The sequence below is a fragment of the Arachis stenosperma genome, chromosome 5 (assembly GCF_014773155.1).
Source record: "Arachis stenosperma cultivar V10309 chromosome 5, arast.V10309.gnm1.PFL2, whole genome shotgun sequence".
In the NCBI taxonomy this organism is placed as follows: Eukaryota; Viridiplantae; Streptophyta; class Magnoliopsida; order Fabales; family Fabaceae; genus Arachis; species Arachis stenosperma.
The window spans coordinates 92,578,897-92,593,669 of record NC_080381.1 but is presented as its reverse complement, the minus strand read 5'-3'; the positions used below and the strand labels follow the sequence as shown (position 1 = coordinate 92,593,669).

At 36.4% G+C, this 14,773-nt stretch overlaps 1 non-coding gene across 1 annotated transcript; it reads left to right on the top strand.

The window, feature by feature from the left end:
* Positions 1–204: 204 nt before the first annotated feature.
* On the top strand, positions 205–312 carry LOC130983949 (small nucleolar RNA R71). The gene has a single exon (XR_009087916.1). It is a non-coding gene; the product is annotated as a small nucleolar RNA R71 (small nucleolar RNA).
* Positions 313–14,773: the final 14,461 nt, after the last annotated feature.

The following is a 14,773-nucleotide window of genomic DNA, read 5'->3' as shown; positions in this document are numbered from 1 at the left end:
TCCTTTCTTCTGATTAGTCCCATTGTTCACAGGATTCCTTTCAGAAGTGTACATGAATTGGTTATTTGCAACCATTTCAATTAGCTCTTGAGCTTCTGTAGGCGTCTTCTTCAGATGAAGAGATCCTCCAGTAGAGCTATCCAAAGACATCTTGGATAGTTCAGAGAGACCATCATAAAAAATACCTATGATGCTCCATTCAGAAAGCATGTCAGAAGGACATTTTCTGATCAATTGTTTGTATCTTTTCCAAGCTTCATAGAGGGATTCTCCATCCTTCTGTCTGAAGGTTTGGACTTCCACTCTAAGCTTACTCAATTTTTGAGGTGGAAAGAACTTTGCCAAAAAGGCATTGACTAGCTTTTCCCATGAGTCCAGGCTTTCTTTAGGTTGTGAGTCCAACCATGTCCTAGCTCTGTCTCTTACAGCAAAAGGGAATAGCATAAGTCTGTAGACCTCAGGGTCAACCCCATTAGTCTTGACAGTGTCACAGATTTGCAAGAATTCAGCTAAGAACTGATGAGGATCTTCCAATGGAAGTCCATGGAACTTGCAATTCTGTTGCATTAGAGAAACTAATTGAGGCTTAAGCTCAAAGTTGTTTGCTCCAATGGCAGGGATAGAGATGCTTCTCCCATAAAAGTCGGGAGTAGGTGCAGTAAAGTCACCCAGCACCTTCCTTGCATTGTTGGCATTGTTGTTGTTTTTGGCTGCCATGGGTTCTTCTTGTTTAAAGATTTCTGTTAGGTCCTCTACAGAGAGTTGTGCCTTAGCTTCTCTTAGCTTTCACTTCAAGGTCCTTTCAGGTTCAGGGTCAGCTTCAACAAGAATGCCTTTGTCCTTGTTCCTGCTCATATGAAAGAGAAGAGAACAAGAAAATGTGGAATCCTCTATGTCACAGTATAGAGATTCCTTGAGGTGTCAGAGGAACAGAATAATAGAAGAAAGAGGTAGAAGAATTCGAACTTAGTGAGATAGAGTTCGAATTGTGCATTGAGGAGGAGTGGTACTCCATAAATAGAAGGATGTGAGAAGAGGGGAAGAAATTTCGAAAATTAAGTTAAAAAGATTTTAAAAACATTTTGAAAAAAAACTTTAATTGATTTTCGAAAACCAAGAGAGGGAAAGAAATCAAGTAATTTTTGAAAAAAATTTTGAAATTAGAATTTAAAAAGATATGATTGAAAACTATTTTGAAAAAGATGTGATTAAAAAGATATGATTGAAACGTTATGCTTTTTAAAAAGATATGATTGAAAAGATATGATTTGAAAACAAATTTTAAAAAGATTTGATTTTAAAAATTAATGACTTGGCTAACAAGAAAAGATATGATTCAAACATTAAACCTTTCTCAACAGAAAAGGCAACATACTTAAAATGTTCAATCAAATCATTAATTGTTAGCAAGTATCTTTGAAAAAGGAAAGAAATTGATTTTGAAAAAGATTTGATTGAAGAGATATGATTTGAAAAAGATTTGATTTTGAAAAACTTTGAAAACTTGAAAAAAAATCTGAATTAAAAACAGAATCTTCCCTCTTGTGCCATCCTGGCATTAAACGCCCAGAATGGTGCACATTCTGGCGTTTAACGCCCAATGCACTACCTTTTTGGGCGTTAAACGCCCAACCAGGCACCCTGGCTGGCGTTTAAACGCCAGTCTGTCCTTCTTCACTGGGCGTTTTGAACGCCCAGCTTTTTCTGTGTAATTCCTCTGCTGCATGTTCTGCATCTTCAGTTCCCTGTACTATTGACTTGAAAATAGAACCAAGATCAAATAAACAATGCATGCAAGACACCAAACTTAAATTTAGACACTAGACTCAAACAAGAAACATAAAATATTTTTTGTTTTTATGATTTTAAAATTTTTTTTTTGGATTTTTCTAAAATTATATGGAAATAGAAAATAAAGGGTTCAGAATTCTTAATTTGGATTCCAGGAATCATTGCAATGCTAGTCTAAGACTCCGGTCCAGGAATTAGACATGGCTTCACAGCCAGCCAAGCTTTCAAAGAAAGCTTCGGTCCAAAACACTAGACATGGCCAATGGCCAGCCAAGCCTTAGCAGATCATTGCTCCAATAGCAAGATTGATAGAGATCAACAAGCTCTTGTGATGATCAGTTGAAACCTCGGTCCAATAAGATTAGACATGGCTTCACAGCCAGCCAGACTTCAACAGATCATCATGAAACTCTAGAACTCATTCTTAAGAACTCTGAAAAATACCTAATCTAAGCAACAAGATGAACCGGCAGTTGTCCATACACAAAACAATCCCCGGCAACGGCGCCAAAAACTTGGTGGGCGGAAATTGCGAGCACTACAACTTCGCACCACTGACCAGCAAGTGCACTGGGTCGTCCAAGTAATAAACCTTACGCGAGTAAGGGTCGATCCCACGGAGATTGTTGGTATGAAGCAAGCTATGGTCACCTTGTAAATCTTAGTCAGGCAGACTCAAATGGGTATAGATGATGAATAAAACATAAAGATAAAGATAGAGATACTTATGTAATTCATTGGTAGGAATTTCAGATAAGCGTATGAAGATGCTTGGTCCCTTCCGTCTCTCTGCTTTCCTACTGTCTTCATCCAATCCTTCTTACTCCTTTCCATGGCAAGCTTATGCAAGGGTTTCACCGTTGTCAGTGGCTACCTCCCATCCTCTCAGTGGAAATGTTCAACGCACCCTGTCACGGCACGACTATTCACCTGTCGGTTCTCGATCAGGCCGGAATAGAATCCAGTGATTCTTTTGCGTCTGTCACTAACGCCCCGCCCTCAGGAGTTTGAAGCACGTCACAGTCATTCAATCATTGAATCCTACTCAGAATACCACAGACAAGGTTAGACCTTCCGGATTCTCTTGAATGCCGCCATCAGTTCTTGCCTATACCACGAAGACTCTGATCTCACGGAATGGCTGGCTCGTTTGTCAGGCGAGCGCTCGGTTGTCAGGCGATCAACCATGCATCGTGTATCAGGAATCCAAGAGATATTCACTCAATCTAAGGTAGAACGGAGGTGGTTGTCAGTCACACGTTCATAGGTGAGAATGATGATGAGTGTCACGGATCATCCCATTCATCAAGTTGAAGAACAAGTGATATCTTGGAACAAGAACAAGCTGAATTGAATAGAAGAACAATAGTAATTGCATTAATACTCGAGGTACAGCAGAGCTCCACACCTTAATCTATGGTGTGTAGAAACTCCACCGTTGAAAATACATAAGAATAAGGTCTAGGCATGGCCGTGAGGCCAGCCTCCCAAAGAGGGTTCAATCATAAAACATGATCAAAAGATTAAAAATACAATAGTAAAAGGTCCTATTTATAGAGAACTAGTAGCTTAAGAATTACAAAGATGAGTAAAAGACATAAAAATCCACTTCCGGGCCCACTTGGTGTGTGCTTGGCCTGAGCAATGAAGCATTTTCGTGTAGAGACTCTTCTTGGAGTTAAACGCCAGCTTTGGTGCCAGTTTGGGCGTTTAACTCCCATTCTTGTGCCAGTTCCGGCGTTTAACGCTGGAAATTCTGAGGGTGACTTTGAACGCCGGTTTGGGCCATCAAATCTTGGGCAAAGTATGGACTATCATATATTGCTGGAAATCCCAGAATGTCTACTTTCCAACGCCGTTGAGAGCGCGCCAATTGAGCTTCTGTAGCTCCAGAAAATCCACTTCGAGTGCAAGGAGGTCAGAATCCAACAGCATCTGCAGTCCTTTTTAGTCTCTGAATCAGATTTTTGCTCAGGTCCCTCAATTTCAGCCAGAAAATACCTGAAATCACAGAAAAACACACAAACTCATAGTAAAGTCCAGAAAAGTGAATTTTAACTAAAAACTAATAAAAATATACTAAAAACTAACTAAATCCTACTAAAATCATACTAAAAACAATGCCAAAAAGCGTATAAATTATCCGCTCATCACTGTCTCCGATCAATAATCATTGAGCTTAAAAAATAGATTTCTCTTTAAATATCTTATTATGACAACTCTGAAACTCTGTGGTGAGATCGTGTGGTTATGTTCTCACCCCCTACAGCTTTATCCTTTTCAGGAGACGGATGAAAAAGCTCACGAAGGGTTGTATTGCGTTTTGCTTAGTCGATAATGCTATTTAGTTTTTATTTATTTACTCCTAGCCATCAACATTATATTATGTAAGAGGGATAGGAGTTGTATGATTTGTATGTATATTATATTATGTAATAGTTGGTTTTGTACATGTATATGCTTGTTTTGTTTTATTTAAAAAGTATTCTTTTTCCGGTTTATAAAAAGAACAGTGATACTATTTCGAGTCAAAGGCACCTATTTTATTATGAAGTATATATGAAGTCATCGTAATACTTCTTTCTATCTGAGTAGCGCAATCGAAAGTGTGACATTCTGATAGTGAGAGTGTTACAAGCAGAACTCTCCAAAAGCCAATAAAGTTTTATGCAAGAAACCAGAGCCTCACTCAAAAATATAGAGATAAAAATGGATTAATTGGACAAACGAACATCTTAGAGATCTTCTGACAACCCTCGGAGTGACACAGTTTCCAACTCTAAAGAAGAGTGCCAGGCCGTTCAACTGAGAAGTGGTATAACAGCAGGGTCAGGAACTAAGAGTGGTGAGAAGTAGGTTAAAAAAGAGACACCATAATAGATATGAGCTAACTGGATCAACTTCTCCTTATCAAATGCAATAAATGAGTGTCATAGATTCAGACAAGCTATACAAAGAAGCAATTCAGCATTCATCTCTGTAAAACAATTATTGAGTTCTTGAAGTTGTTTATCAACTACTTGATATAATATCTCAATTTGAAAATGATACAAATTTGAGATATTTTGAGCTTTGCATCTTGATCTTCCTTGTGTCACAAATATATCATCCATTTTTAAAACAGTAATATTGTGTTTGTCACAAAACAATGAGACTTTATCAAGTAAAAGAGGCCAACCATCATCTCTTATATTTTGCAACCGTTGTTTAGACATTTTTTAGCATTTATAATATCTTGATCATTTCTTTGTAATGCTTGAGATAACTCATTATTAATTTTCAAGATATTTTTCATCAAGTACAAATTGAAAATGAATTCAAAAGATTGAATAACATTCAATAAACGACATGCTTTAGCTCTTTGTTCAGAATTATTTATATCTTCCTCAACATATTCAAGAATATTGACCATGGAAGTAAATAAAGATATTAATCTAAGTATAGTTCCATAGTGTGAACTCCATCTAGTATCTCCAACTCTTTTATATCTATTTCTTGATTCAAACTACATCCACTTAAAATTTCTCAATTTTTTAATGTTTCAGTTGTCTTAATCATCTGACTTTCACGAAGCATGTCTCTTTGTTTACACGAAACTCCAACAACATTGTACAAATTAGTTAACAAATTAAAAAGAAAATCAATTTCAACTTTTTTTTGCAACGGTAACAAGAGTTGAAGTTGGTGGACAAAACAATGAACATAGAAAGTACTAGAATTTTCTTTCAATATCAAAGTTGTTAAGGCATTAAATTCTTCTTGCATGTTACTTGCACGATTATATTCTTGTCTACATACTCTTGATAAACTTAAATTATATGTTTCTAATAATGACTCTAATACTAATTTTAGAGATAAAATATTGGTATTAGAAATATGAATAAGACAAAAAAAAAATACTCCCTAACTTGTCCTTCTTTGTTCTTATACCTTTAATAAACTGACGTTTGCTCCTTAATAAAAATGTTGCAAGCTTCATCAATCAAAACAACAAATAATTCATCCTCAAGATCATCAACAATAACTTTTATTTTTTCACTTGTAGCAGTTCTTACAATGTCTTTTTAAATTGAGGGTGCTATTAGTTTAAGATTTTCACAAGCATTTTTGAAAGCACGACCAATCTCTTCATTATGTTATGCAAAAAAGTTTAGAAATTCTAAAAAAAAAAATTATTTATAGAATCATCTGTTTCATCATTACCATGAAAGGCAAATCCTTATCACAGAAAAAAATCTAATACAATCAATTGTTGCTATAAAGTGAATTTGATAATTCTATTTAGCTTCCTCAAATTATTTTTCAATAGCAGCACTAATATATTGTTTCAGCTTCACAAGTGCTTCATATTTTCTCCAAACTTGATTATGAGCACTATCATAAATTTCAACATGAGTTTGTATTCTCTCCTTCTTTTCCAATTTGAAAAGTCATTAGTTACAAAAGCATCATCATCTTCAGTCTTGAGTTTCATAAGGTACAACAAAGACAAAAAATAGCATATTTTGATATAGTATACTCTAGCCAGTTACCATAGTCATCAAACCAATTAAAGATTAAATCTTCGAAAAGAAGATCCACAAGTAGTTTGCAGAAAATCATGAGTCCTTGGTTGACAAGGACCTTTTTGCAAATATACACATCTTATTTTGTCTCTCTCATTCGAATGATAACTTAAAATTCTTGGTCGTTATTTTGGATTTGTTATAAGTCGCTCTTCAAATTCTAAAAACCTCCTTTTGTTAGAAGATGTTGATGAATTATTTTGGAATTCAATCTTCAATGATGATATTTTTTGAAATATTTTTCCATACTAAAAGGATAAATTTATAAACCTAAGTTAATTGATTAATCAAAATAGTCACACAAAAAATTGATTAATCAAAATAATTCACAATTTCATACAAATTTAAAAGTACAATATAAAATTATAAATACAAAATATAAACCAAACAATAAAAAAATACACAATAATATAATATTAAATTAAGAATGTAGATGGTAAAATAATTCAAGAAATTTGAGTAGGATTAAAATTAATTTTTTAATAGGGACAACTCACCTTTTAAATTAAGAACCACAGAAATTATTTTAGATATGAAAAAAAGAATAGTTCTTTATTTAAATATGGGTGTTTGGGTTGTTTTACAGAATTATAAATCTGTCAAAAAAGGACATGTGTCTTCATCCTAGGCAGCACGCACACTGCGTGTTGACAGCGGAGCCCCTACATGTAGTAGCACGCAACATGTGTGTTGCTCCGTGTCTCATTGCAAGCGGCATGCCCCGCACCGGGAACAACAGTCATTAATGATAAAGGTTGAGGGTTGATAGCGCGGGTTTATAATGTAAAACCCGGTCAAACTGTAATTATTTAAATAATATATTAAATAGGAGTGAATATGGTTAGAAAATTTAACAATCGGAATTTGATCATTTAGATACGATATTTGGACTCAGTGAATTTTTCTGAGTCGAAAAAGATAGTTTTCTGAATAAAATTGCGCACTAAAAATGTGACTGGTAGTACCGGTTGCGATCTGTCTGGTACTGTGGTTGAAAAAATTAATTAGAAGTGAATAATTTTAAGAAACAATAATTTATAATTTCTGTATATAGAAATATTTAAAATACGATTTAAAACTCTAATCTTAAAGGATTTGATCCAAAATTGGGCCAATGGACTAAACCAAGTGAACTGGGCCCTAGTGGGCCCAAGACCTAACATATATAAACATTAGTTATGAGCATTTCACCTCATTAACCCTAAAGAAAGAGGGTGGGGCACTAAAATGGAGAAGAGAGGAAGAAGAGAGAAAATCCTAACTTCATCAAACTTCAAATCACCATAACTTTCTCTCCGGAACTCCGATTGACGAGCCATTTATGACCACGCATCACTCTTCTCATCCTCTACAATTCTATCTAAGTTTTGTGTTGAGTGTTCCACTGTTCTATACCCAGTTTTCATTTTCTCTCTTAAATTCGAGTTTGGTTATAGGTGCTGAGTAATTTTATGATTTTGGTTGTTTAGGGGTGCTCTAATATGAACCATTGGTGAGTTCTATCAACTAATTTCATACGTTAAGGTAAGGAATCCTCTAACTCTTGTAATTTATCAATTTCATGAACCCTAGGTTGATTACAAGTGTGAAAATTGATTATGTTAAAGTATTGGGTGATTTTGGTGCACAATTGGAAGATTGATATTGCTTGTAGAGCCTTGGTGAGATTTGGAGCTAAGGGTTGGTGGAGACTTCCAAGAAGAAGCTCAATTATTTTGTCTACAAGAGGTACGATTTAAGTTTCATTTAAGTACCAGGTGGTGTGATGAGATTTCCTAGGCTAGATGCCCCTAGGATTAAGTTTGGATTGTGTAATTGGTTGGTACTAATATGTATAGTTGATATGTAATGTAAATTAATGATTGGGTTGAGAATTGTGTGAATTTGTATGTTTGGTGTGTTGAGAATTTGATGAATTGGATAATGAATATTGGTTTGTGGAATATACATTTAAATTATGAATTTGGGGCCGGAGGTCGTGAATCTTGGGCCGGAGGCTGGAAAGAGGTAAGGAAGGTAAGTGATGTGTGTATTGTGTGATGTCATATGAGATTGAATGGATATTGAATATTGAATATTGAGTGTGTGTATGAATAAATGGGAGGAATGTGGAATAATAAGAAATTAGAAATTTAGGAGTGGAACGTGACAAAATTGAATTGAATTGTGTAGATGAGGTAGGTTTCGTTTTAGTTGAGTGTAATTATGTGAATATGGTTGGGTTGTGGTCATTTGGATGAGTGGAAAGGAAATTGGGCTAGTGAACATTGGAAAAATTGGTGATTTCTATTTTTGGGTAAAAAAATTATTTTTGACCAACTTCGGCAGTCCGTAACTCGGTCCTCAGAGTTATGAATTCTTCAAAATTGAATTTTTATGAAAGTTCATTCAACGATTCAGAAATGGTTGGAAAAGAAATTTTGTAGAAGAAGTTATGTGTGTCGGAAGTTTGAGGTTTGAAAATGTAATCCTGCAGCTTTTTAACTTAGTAAAATTTTTGGTAAAACGTACTCCGACGTGCACGCATGGCCGACGCGCACGCGTCACTCATGATTTTTACTCTCTCACACGTGCGCCTGGCCTATGCGTATGCATCGCTGTATTGATGCAGGTGCGTGGTATAAATTCCAGAGAGTTGTGTTGGTAGCGTGCTAGTTTTGTGCGAGGAGCACAAAACGTATCCACGCATACGCGTAGCTGACGCGCACACATCACCCTACCTTTCTACTTTCCACGCGTGCACATGGGCGACGCTTACGCGTCCCCCCTTTCTCCAATTCCCACGCGTACGCGTGGGCGACACACACACGTGACCTCATTTTTAGCAAAAATTGATTTTTGAGTTTTAAAGCTGAATTTCAGACTTTTAAGCCTCCATTTTAATTCTTTAAGTCCTAAATTTTTATAGTATGCCTAGTAATAAGAATAAGTTAGGACATGTGATAACCTGTGGATGAAGTAAAGTGAGAATCAATGATGAATGATGAGTAATGATGATTGTATGAGTTCTTGAGGATGATGGTAAAGGTGCTGTGTATGTTACGAGCCGGATGACTATGATAAGCATTGAATTATGGCTAAGTATGTATTTGTATATGATTAATGATTAAATGATTATGATTGATTGAGGAGGCTTGAACATGTGGCGAGTATGCCGGAGATGCATATATGATTAATGAATGATTGTGGTAAATGAATAATGATGAAAAATGTTGAATGTGATGTGTGACCCTGGGTAGTAGGCAGTGGCGTTGTCCACTTGCTCCGGGTATGAGATGGGGAGGAAGGATTATGATAAATGAATTTAATTATGGAGTTTTGAATGAATGTATGATTGTGCCCGAGTAGTAGCAAGGGTCGTGGTTCGTCTTGCTTGCTTTGGGTCATTGTCTGAGAATTGGTAATAATGAAGGGTGATTATGAATAAATGTATATTTGTGATACCTGGGTAGTAGCAAGGGTTGTGGTTTGTCCCACTTGCTCCAGGTCAGAGAGTGTGATACCTGGGTAGTAGCAAGGGTGCTGGTTCGCCCCACTTGCTCCAGGTCAGAGATTGTGATGCCTGGGTAGTAGTGGCAGTAGTGGTGATTCCGCTCGCTCCAGGTTGAGCTTTTAAACACCCGCCTGGGTAGTAGCCGCAGTATTGGTTATTCCACTGGCTTTGGGTTGAGTGGGTAGTAGCAAGGGAGTTGTAGCTCAAGCCTACTTGCTCCGCGATGAGTGTTTCTGTCCATGGTTAGCTACCAAGACGTGTCGGGTTGGCTATATAACCGACAGATGATATCATCAGCCATAGGGCAGGCATACATCATTTGCATATGTTTGAATTGTTTGGGTTTTCCTAATTGTTTTGGATTGCTATATCATATAAGCTATGCTATCTGATTATGTGCTACTTGTTCTACTTGTACCTTATTGTGTATTTTTTGCTTGTATTGCTTGTGTTTGTACAACTGAGAGGTCCCTCATGCTGGTGCCAGTTGACACTGAGGGCTGTTATTGATGAGATGAGTTGATGATAAAATTAAATAATGATGATGATTATTGAATGAGATAAATTGAGCTCCCTGAGTAGACACAGTGAAGTGATTTCACCTGCTTCAGGTGAGGATATGAAGTATTGATATAGAATTGCTAAGACAGAATAATTGGTGATGGTTTGGATTCTGATTCTGATTTTGATTTGTTGAAAAGTTAGAAAGTTGGGAAGTATGAGGAATATGAATTAGATTTAGCTTTCCCTTATGATAGTTTCCTATTCATGGATTAGCGAGAACATAGGATGAATATTTGGTGAAAGGAAGTTTAGGATGCTTAGTGAGTTTTTATTACAGTGCATTGTATTTATTTGGCATTTTTATCACACTGGGAACTCATGGGTCAGGGGTTCTCATTCCGTATATATCTCTTATTTTTCAGATACAGGTCCAGGTGCTCAGAAGTGAGCTGTGGTTCATCTGAGAAATGGCGAAGATCTTTATATCCTCTACTTTATATTTTGCTTATAATCTCTCCAGCTTTATTTTGAAAAACCTATATTATATACTAAACTCTTTTAAACTTGCCTATAGAGGACCTTGTGCATCTTTTGGGAGAGATTAGGAGATATGGTTGTCAAACTGCTTTTATAATGTACCCTAATCGGCCTAAACTTCGCGGGTCGCGACTAGTGACTAATTATTTATGTTACCTATCTATATTTTGTTTTATCTTATTCTTCTTGATGGCATTATCTTTATATCGTCCCAATTCATGCTTTACCTTCTTTTTGTCGATACGTGAGTGTTACGACTTCGCGATTTTATTTTTACTCCTTTCAGACTTCTCGATTAATACTCCTTTCAATTATACTTATAAATTATGTATTAAAAATTCACCTTGAGAGTCGTACCACCTTATTATCATTGACTTATGACTCGAGTATAAGGATTTGAATATTAGGGTGTTACATATAAAATGGTGGTGTGGCTAGGGTTGTTTTCATTGTTTTCTTTGAGAATGACAAAGGAGTGGTGCGGTCTAGGGTTTAGAAATGTTTTGAATTAGTTTTAAAGTTAAAAGTGAGATTAATATATTTATAATAATACGTGATTATACATCTCTTAAAGATCATGTTATCAATTATCTGAGGCATTCTAATTATATAAGTTTATTATTTTTTATTAATTTATTAATATTTACTTAGTTAATATTAGTATAATAGTTTGTATGATTGTGATATAGTCCTGTTTCCATATTCTTCGTTAGAATATATAATTGATTGAATAATAAAATATTAAATATAAAATATAAGTCTTAGTTAAACAAAATAACAAATTTAAGCTGATAACAAATTTATTATATATCTTTAACACTAAAGACAAGATAATTGAATATACACAAAATTTAATTTATTAATTTATCTAATTTATTAATTTGAATCTAGTCCTTATTATTATTTCTTTCGTTAGGTATAGTACAGTTCATTTGTTTAGTAAAATAAATTAATGAAACTGAGTAAGCAATGAATAATATATAATTATATGGTGTTTTGTGTTTTAATATTATTGTTATTTTATTTTCTGTTTTAATTAAAAGAATGACGTTATAAATGTAAATAATGAAAAATTTGAATTTGTTTAATTGTTATTTATTTTATTTTTTGTTAAAAATATTATTAATTTATTATTTATGTTATTTATTAAATTAATTATAAATGTAAATAATAAAAAATTCAAATTTGTTTAATTATTATTTATTTTATTTTTTGTTGAAAAATTATTAATTTATTATTTTTGCTATTTATTAAATTAATTTTTTTGTGGTTGAACTCTACGAGGCTGATAGGAATTTTTTGTCTCGTAAGCTTCGCCAACCAGAAACGTGGCATCCGGCGGTTGACTAAGCCTTACGAACCACCGGGTTCTACCAGCTCTCAAGAGTTTGAGTAATCAGAGGGCATTCTGCGATACTAGTTGCTCTTATGGAAAGGTGGCGGTCGGAGACACGTACGTTTGTAATATCAGTGGGTGATGTTACAGTGACACTGCAGGACGTGTTACACTTATTCGGCCAACTGATTGACGGAGAGGTTGTGACTGGTTGGACCGATAGCAGTCACGACTTCTTGGTCGCCAGAGTCTCGCAATATTCGGCAGCAAACCCCAAGTGAGCAGTTCCTCCAAGAGCTACATAAATCATTCATGGGTTCGCCATATTAGAGACACACAGCCTTTGGATACATGGGAGTCAGTTATGCGCTATGTTATGTGTCACATCTTCTGTCTGTTGGGTACCACCCTCTTCGTGGATAAGTCGACGGTATATTTACACGCGAAGTATCTACCACTGCTCTAGAATTTTGATCAGATCAGCAATTACAGTTGGGGGTCAGCTTGTCTTGCAAACCTTTACAGGTCACTGTGTCGTGCATTACAGTACAATTGCAAGGAGATGGATGGGCCACTAGACTTGCTGTTTGTTTGGGCATGGGAGCGTATGTCAAGGCTTGCACCCATTCTCCGACACCAGCTTGCGCTGGCTGAGATACTAGTGGCACGCAGGTATGCATCATTATTTTATAGGAATTTGACTTGTATATTATTTATAGGCAAAATGTAATTCAAACTATGTGAATAATGTTTTATGTTGCAGATGGAGTCATCATCCACAGGCCCAAAAATGGATGGCTAGGATTTAGGCGAACATTAGGCATGCAATCAACATTATGGAAGAGGTGAGTATGGGTTTTGAGGGTTTTTGTTATAATTAATGGTATTATTAATAATCTAATGCCCCTCGATTTATTTTGCAGTTTGTATGGAGGTCGTATGTCGGCATCATCATTCGTGCCAAACTACATGCACACCTTGATGTTTGTGACACGGTGGGGCCGTTGGTGTCATTCGAGTGTGTTGAATGGCTTCCTGTGGACTGAGAGGTTCGCCAGTACAAATATGCACAGTCTCCCCCTCTGGCAATACAAGCCATACTAGTTGAGACGCATTGCTATACTCTTCGGGGAGTACATCACCATGACTGGTGCAGGATTTATGACGAATGGATACAATAATAGGGTAAACGCCACAACAGTTGTCTGCAAGATCAGGATCTGCAACCAATTGTCGACTTCACCCCATCTGCCGATTATTGGAGTTGGTACATTAGATCATATGGGATGTACCTGAGGTTGACGGAATTCATTCATCAGCACCCACCACAGTATCCACCTCAGCAGACACCACCTTAGCAGCCACCACAGTATCCACCGCAGTAGCCACCTCAGTATCCACCGTAGCCACCACCTTATGCAATGTTTCAGCTGTTTCTTTATCATCATCCATAGCCATCATCGAGCCATCACAGATTGCATCATAGCCATCAGTTTTATCATAGATCACATCACATCCATTGGTCGGGCGAAATTGTGAACTATACTTTTTCACAACTCTCATAATCCCTGGTACTGGCTCCAAGAACTTGGTGCGCTTAATACCATGGCATTACACAACTTCGCACAACTAACCAGCAAGTGCACTGGGTCGTCCAAGTAATAAACCTTACGTGAGTAAGGGTCGATCCCACGGAGATTGTTAGTATTGAAGCAAGCTATGGTCATCTTGTAAATCTTAGTCAGGCAAACTCAGATATATATGGTGATGAACGAAAATAACATAGAAGATAAAGATAGTGATACTTATGTAATTCATTGGTAGGAACTTCAGATAAGCGCATGAAGATGCCTTCCCTTCCGTCTCTCTGCTTTCCTACTGTCTTCATCCAACCCTTCTTACTCCTTTCCATGGCAAGCTCGTATAGGGTCTCACTGTTGTCAGCAGCTACCTCCCATCCTTGCAGTGAAAGCTAATGCTCAATACTCTGTCACAGTACGGCCAATCACCGGTTCGGTTCCCTCCCCTACCGGAATAGAATAACTCTTTTGCGTCTGTCACTAACGCCCAGTAGGTTACAGGTTTGAAGCACGTCACAGTCATTCAATCATTGAATCCTACTCAGAATACCACAGACAAGGTTAGACCTTCCGGATTCTCTTGAATGCTGCCATCAGTTCTTGCCTATACCACGAAGACTCTGATCTCACGGAATTTGAATGAAAGAACAATAGTAATTGCATTAATACTCGAGGTACAGCAGAGCTCCACACCTTAATCTATGGTGTGTAGAAACTCCACCGTTGAAAATACATAAGCATAAGGTCTAGGCATGGCCGAATGGCCAGCCTCCCAATGATCTAAGAACTAAAATGTCCAAAGATGATCTAGAGATCTAAAAGTGATCAAAAGATTTCTATACAATAGTAAAAGGTCCTACTTATAAGAAACTAGTAGCCTAAGGTGTACAGAAATGAGTAAATGACATAAAAATCCACTTCCGGGCCCACTTGGTGTGTGCTTGGGCTGAGCAATGAAGGAATTTCG